The sequence below is a fragment of the Eptesicus fuscus genome, chromosome 8, assembly GCF_027574615.1.
Source record: "Eptesicus fuscus isolate TK198812 chromosome 8, DD_ASM_mEF_20220401, whole genome shotgun sequence".
NCBI classification, from domain to species: domain Eukaryota; kingdom Metazoa; phylum Chordata; class Mammalia; order Chiroptera; family Vespertilionidae; genus Eptesicus; species Eptesicus fuscus.
Window position 1 is genome coordinate 6,257,333 of NC_072480.1, and position 7,612 is coordinate 6,264,944.

Consider the following 7,612-nt stretch of genomic DNA (forward strand, 5'->3'; position numbering starts at 1 on the left):
GCTCGATGCACGAAGATTCATGCCAGAATGGGCCTTCCTTTCCCTGGCTGCCAGCACCGCTTTCGCTCTGGTCCGGAGCCGCCTTTCTAACTTCCTACACTGCTCAGAGGCCCAGAGCAGCCGCATATGCAAATTAACCGCCATCTTTGTTGGTTACTCACTCCTGATTGGCTGTGGGAGTCGCAAAGGTATGGTCAATTAGCATTTTTGTCTATTATTAGGTAAGATTTATCACAAGTAAAGGTCAGGAATTGTTATCTTTCTTTTATTTATTATTTATTTATTTATTTATTTATTTATTTATTTTTACTGTTTCACTTCATTACTGCTGTGTATGTGCTCCATGTGAGTGACATAGGTGCTTATGTAGGTGGGTTCTGACATATGGCGAAAATTGCTTTACGTCGCACCATAGGAACGGATCTCCAATGTAACCCGAGGACCTACTGTAACTAAGTTTTGAACAATGGAAAGAAGTGTCCAGTGATGGGCACCATTTCCACTCCTATTCCACGCCTCTGCACTCTATTAGCTCATTGGCCAGTTTAATGCAGAGAATCCAGTGGAGGGCACAGAGGTTCTAGGGGATAGTTGAAACACTAGATGGAAGTAACCTGAGTCCCTGCTTCTTCATCCTTATTGCTTTCCCCACCCAGCACCCACACCCCAAACCAAATAAGGTAATTTATTTGGGAGATGGCCTCATGCATCAGCAGAGATGGACTGAGGAAAGTAAAACAGGGGAGGAAGTAAAGTCAAAGGAAGAGGGTGTTATGGAGGTCACTTCTGTGGGCAACTGGGGTTTGATACCTCTGTAGACATCCTGAAGAAAATATAGAAGATTTCTTTGAATTGGCTACCAAAGGGATAGGGAGAAACATTCTTCCACCAGCTCCCACACTCTATTGGCTAAGGACTTCCCCTGAAGATGGTACTTCACACACACACACACACACACACACACACACACACACACACACCATTCTGTAAAGAGCCTGAATGCTGAGCAGGATCCTGCTGGTGCCCATTCCATCAAAGCCCAACAACCCTACCATTTTTTTCTTATCCATCATTCATTTCCTTATGCATCTATTCATCCATTCTTTTATAAAATATGTAATAATGGGTTTGTACTTTTTATATTAAATTTTCACACAATCTTAAAATATCCCAGGATAATAAAGACAACTTTTATTATTAATAAAAATAATAGAAATATTAACTATGATTTATCAGAGAGGTTGATGCATAGGAGAGAAGTATCTTTCACATAAAAAGCAAATGGCACTTCATGAAAATGCCATGGATTCTCAAGTTCAATGAGGAGGCAGACAGTTTTTTGACTGATGCTATTTTGCCGTTTTTCAGTTGGCATATGCATTGCTTCAAAAAGGAAATCTAGAAATTCAAATACTGAGGTGCTATTATATGTCCAGGCTCCTTCAACCAATTGCACCAGTCAAAAATATGTGCTTTCTGGATGACTTCTATTACCAGATTAAATTTTCTTCTAATTTTTTATTTTTACTTAAAAATTGTTTCCTTTCTAAATTGTATTATTTTATTTTTCTTATTGTAAATCTATTAATTACATTGCAATAAAAAAGGAGGACCTCTGCAACAACATATTGCAAAAAGGAAGGCAAAGTACAGCTGTGATGCACTATAACATGTTTTGTTAGTCTTGTGAGGTACTTTAGCTCATGAACTAAGTATCCTAGATAGACTTCTGCATCTGTTGGGTATGAACTGGCATTGCTGGTATCCCTGGCTCTAAGAAGGGTCTCAGGATGGCAATCATTGGTAGTGGCCAATGGATATGTGGGTGCCATAAATCAGAGAGCACGGAGGGTCTTCTTCCCACTGTTCTCTGAGCCATTGGGCCATGCAACACTACCCATCCAAATCGACTAAGAGCACAAGATTCCTGGATAAAAGGGACTGGAGGGTAGGAGAAGCTCATACCTGGTGCTTTTATATTCAATATGACATATATTGTTATTTATGTTTTTACACATGCACATAGCTGTGTATCCACAATCCAGATCAAGATATAGAACATTTCAACAAACCAAGACGGCTCTCTCATACCCCTTTTCATTCAATAAGTCCCTGGAGTAGCTACAATTCTAAATTTTATCATTGTATGTTCTTTTCTTTGGTATTAATCTTCATGTAAATTAAACTTGATAAGAACAGATACTACACTTGATCTTAGCCGAAAGGCCGAGAATTGATAATCTTCACATAAATTAAATCATATAGTATATTTTATTTTTGTGTTACTTATTTTACTCATCATATATCTACAAAATTCATCCACTTGTTATATGTAGCAGTAGGTTGTTCCTTTTTATTGCTATCTAGTGTTCCATTGCATCAATATTAGGGCAATCTTCATGGGAATGTTAGCAATGCAGTGCCACATAGCTTCCTGCTTGGTTTAATTTTATGCTGTTGACATCTTGAAATTCTTAATAATTCCTTAACAAGGCAGCTGAATTTTCATTTTGCACTGAACCCTGTATATTATCATGATAGTCATGATAAATAGTATATCTCAATTTATTTTTGCATTGTACTATTGATGAATGTTTGGGTGTTTTCGTATTTAGCTCATAAGAATTATATTGCTAAGCCAGTTGGAGAAAGATAAATATCACATGATCTCACTCATATGTGGGATATAATGATCAACATAAACTGATGAACAAAAATAGATCCAGAGACAAATGGCAGGGGAGGTGGGGGGGAGGTGGTTAGAGATCAACCAAAGGACTTGTATGCATGCATATTAGCAAAACCAATGGACACAGACACTGGGGTGGTGGGGGCTTGCCCTCCAGGATGGGAATGGCAGGGGGAGGGGTGTAATCAGGGCGGGGGGAAGGAGACATAGGTAAAACTTTAGACAATAAAAAAAGAATTATATTGCTAAACATTCTTGTACATATGTTTGAGATATGTACTAATTTCTATTGGCTATGTACATCTAGGAATCAAAAATTCCTGGATGATAAAGGTAGGCAGATGTTCAGCTGCAGTAGATACTGACAAAAGTTTTCCAAAATATTTGTACCAATTTACTAGTACACACGTATCACTAAAGAATAAAAGAAATCCTCTTTTCTTTTTTTATTGTGGTAAAATATACATAACATAAAATTTACCATTTGAGCCATTTACAAGTGCATAGTTCAGTAGCTATTAAGTACATTCACATTATTGTGCAACCATCACCACCATCCATCTCCAAAACTTTTGCATCTTCCCAAACTGGAACTCTGTTCTATCTATCTATCTATCTATCTATCTATCTATCTATCTATCTATCTATCTATCTATATTGTTGAAAGTATTACAGATGTCCCATTTTTCTCCTATTGACACCCTCCTTCCTGCACCTGCTCCCCATCCCAGGCCTTTACCTCACCACTGTCCATGTCCATGGAGTATCCATATATTTCAGTTAGTCTTTTCCCATCCACTCACCACTGCCTTCCTTCTGAGATTCAACAGTCTCTTCCATGTTTCTATGTCTCTGGATCTATTTTGCCCATCAGTTTATTTTTTTCTTTAGATTGCTCATATGAGTGAGATCATGTGATACTTGTCTTTTTCTGACTGGCATTTTTGCTTAGCATAATACTCTCCAAATCCCTCCATGCTGTCTCATAGGGTAAGAGAGCCTTCATTTTCACTGCTGCATAGTATTCCATGGTATAAATGTACCACAGTTTTTTATCCACTAGTAAATTATGCTGTTATGAACGTAGGTGTGCATATATTCTTTCTGATTGGTGTTTTGGGTTTCTGAGCACATATTCCTGAAAGTGGGATCACTGGGTCAATTGGCAGTTACATATTTAATTTTTTGAGGAAACTCCATACTGTTTTTCATAGTGGCTGCCTTACCACTAGGGTTATCTTTTCTCCACATCCTTGCCAGCACTTGTCATTTGTTGATTTGTTGATGGTAGTCATTCTGACAGGTGTCTTTTTCAAACTAAGGTTCATCTACCTGCAGTGCTCAGGCATTTAACCACCATGCTATATTATCTTGTAAATTCAATTCAGACATGTACTCACTCACAGGAATATTTATTCCATTCCATTAGCATAATACTCCATTTTTAAGTGCTCTAGAGACACCCCTTTGCTTTATTTTCTTGATCATTCATATCCACATATATGTAAACAGTATTTTTTTTTGTCATCATTGCCTTGAGGTTCAGGGTTAGCCAGGTAGAAATATTCTCTGTTGAGGTAATAGTAGGGTAGAAGGAAGCCAAGGTAAGAATTATGGTGGTTGTGGTGGGCGGGGAGGGGGGATAGAGGAAAAACTGTGAATATAATTTGAAAAAAGGCAAGTCTATACATGTGAAGCTCACAATATTTTATTAAATCCAAAGGTATGTGTCTTTTTCAGAGTGGCTCCCTCTCTGGCCACACAACACTAGATGAGTGTCATATCAAATGGGTGCCTAACACATATTCTCCAAAGTCAGGCCACGAGACAAGGTGAATATCTCACTCTTCAGTGCTCTCCTGGTCTTGCCACTCACTTTCCTTTCTTGTCTCACCTTCGTGGATCTAAAGGCAGAATTTAGTCTTTTGTCTTTTTCTTCTAAGTAAATAATCTCATATTTTTTGAGGCAAAGTAGAATAATGAAACATTTTAAAAGTCAAATTTATTTAAGAATCTGAACAATTTTTTAAAAAGTTGTTTTATTCTCAGTCTTGCTGGATGTTCAACCTAGTGAGAGAGACAAGAAGGCAGCACAGAGGTTACCAGGAATTACTTCCCCCAAATTACTCCTGTTTGGCAGCTCCTTCTACACCCTCCAAGTAGACTTCCTTACCTTTTCTACCTACCAGTGCTGGCTTAATATGCAGGAGGTATTTGATGTTCTTACGCCTACCACCTCCTTTCCTTTTCCACTCTAGTTCAGGCCTCTCTTATTACCTACCTAAATTTTTATACTTGGAATTATTCTTACTACCTCAAATGATACTGCTCTCTGAACATGCTCAGAATTTTCTGCCTCTATAATCCCTCTGGCTGCAATGGAATCTTCCCAGTTTTTGCTGTGCTCAAAACACTATCTCTTTATTAAGGACCCGAGCAAAAAGACGTCCTCTTTCATAAAACTGCTCCCCTTTTGCCAGCACCTTTCCATGTGCAGCTCCTTAGCACTATGTCTCTGTGGCCCCTGTGATACTTAATTCATTTAAGTGTTATTGTAGTTCAGGAGTGGGGAACATTTGGCCTCTGGGCCATATAAGGCCAGCATAATCATTTGGTCTGGCCCTGCCAAGGCATTAGGGGTGAGTTAATAAAATGTTGGACCAAATATAGAAGGCTAATTTTTAAGTTGATAATTTGTGTGGTCTGTGAATGGTATTGTAAATATCCAAATGGCCCTGGAAGAAAAAGGTTCCCCACCCCTGTTGTACTTGAAGACAGCTTATGGCATGACTGCCTAATGAGAGGCTTGGCACTACCGCCTGGGAATGGATTCAAGAAGGAAGGAGACATGGTCATTGTATTCAAGGATTTTACTCTCCTAGGTGGGCTTTCAGAGGAATAGATAGCAGAGGAACAATTAGAAGAGGATTAGCACCTATGTCAAGATAGGGATATTAACTTTCAGTTATTTACAGTTAACTTAAGGCTTCACTCTATCCTTGCTACTCAGGGGTGGTACCGGACCCTACAACATCTGCAACACCTGGGAGCTTGTTAGAAATGCAGACTCTCAGGTTCTATCCTAGTCCTCCTGGTCTGCATTTTAATAAGGTCCCCAAATGACTTTTAACATTAAAGTTTGGTACTAGCCTATATATCAATTAAGAAGACATGTGTTAGTTCAGAATTATTTTTCTATTTGTATAGAATTTATACTTTTGCATACATAGCTATATATTTTATAACTTACACAGACAAACTCCACATGCTGTGTTGCAGGATGTGTATATATTTATGTAATAAATGTATATATATGCTTATGTTAATTATAACTATACTAGTGGTCCAGTGTACAAAATTCATGCACTCAGGGCTGGGGGGGGGGTCCCCCAGCCTGGCCTGTGCCCAGTCACAGTGTGAGAGCCCCGCAATCTATCATCCCAAAGAGGTAGGCCCCGGCCACCCATCCGGGGCTCCTCGATGGATTGTCCCAAAGAGGTAGGCCAGAGCCGGGGGAGGCCTGCGGATCCCTGGGCCTGGCTGTGGCGGAGACCTGTGGACCTCCGCGCACCTTCAGACCCCCGGCTGGGGCCGGGCCCAGGGTGGAGGCCTCTCCGCGCACCTTCAGACCCCCGGCTGGGGCCAGGCCCAGGGTGGAGGCCTCTCCGCGCACCTTCAGACCCCCGGCTGGGCCGGGCCCAGGGTGGAGGCCTCTCCGTGCACCTGTGGACCCTGGCTGGGGCCATGGTGGAGAGGCCTCTCTGCTGCAACCCCGCCCCCGTCCCCAATATTGCAAGTCCCCGCCCACCCGCGCCTGCCGCACATGCAGTCTGCTGATCAGTTGTTACTGTGACAGTGTCCCAGCCAATTTGCATATTACCCTCTTATTAGTATAGATATTATTCTTTTGTTGGTGTGAAAGCAGCTTTTCAAAATATTATTTTCTTTCTTTGACTTTATAGACTCTGAGTTATTTTTCCCTAGACTATTCTAAAGGAAGAGTGCTTCAATCAGGTGGACTCACTGACAATTCAGGTAAGGTTTAGATTCCAGACAGCCATATGTGGAAAGTAGCATTTCTCACAGAATCATGTCTGAATGTCTGAATAGTGCCTATTTATTTTAGGAAATACCAACTACAGGTAGGAAAACTGAGATAAAATAGTAATTGAAATAGAACTTGTGAAATGAATCTATGAGGTTGCACCACCTATTGGGTCCTATATGATAAATAGGAATTTTCCCAGCCATGAGAGGAATCTACTTAGGCACACAGGCTTGATAGCAAAGATTTATTCAAGAGATATACCAATATTCAATGGTATATTGTCAATGGCTGTGTCTGCTAGGATTGCATTTGGTTTCATGTTAAAGTGACCTGAATTGGTGGCATAGGGATTGATTTCTCTCTCTCTCTCTCTCTCTCTCTCTCTCTCTCTCTCTCTCTCTCTCAGGCACACACACACACACACACACACACACACACACAGGCACACACAGGCGCACACACAGGCACACACATACACACAGACACACACATGCACACACACATACACACACATACACACACAGGCACACACATACACACACATACACACAGGCACACACAGAGGCACGCACACACATACACACACACACACACACACACACACACACACACACACACACACACACCCAGAGGCAGGAAACCCAGGGCTGATGCAGCAGCACCATGAGTCATCTGTATCCCAGGCTCCTCTCATCTCTCTATACCACCATCTGTCACTGGTAGCTGTCATCCTTGCTTGTCTCATGGTGAGAAAAGGCTGCTCTAACTCCAGGCTCAATCCATTTATTCAGGTGAAAAAGAAGACAGAACTAGCAAAGACAAAATGGAGGCACTGTTTCTAGAAATAACTCCCTGGCCAGAATCCTGGCTGAAAG

At 40.9% G+C, this 7,612-nt stretch overlaps 1 pseudogene; it reads right to left on the reverse strand.

Annotated features, from left to right (window-relative positions):
* Positions 1-2,103: 2,103 nt before the first annotated feature.
* On the reverse strand, positions 2,104-2,238 carry LOC129150150 (U2 spliceosomal RNA; annotated as a pseudogene).
* Positions 2,239-7,612: the final 5,374 nt, after the last annotated feature.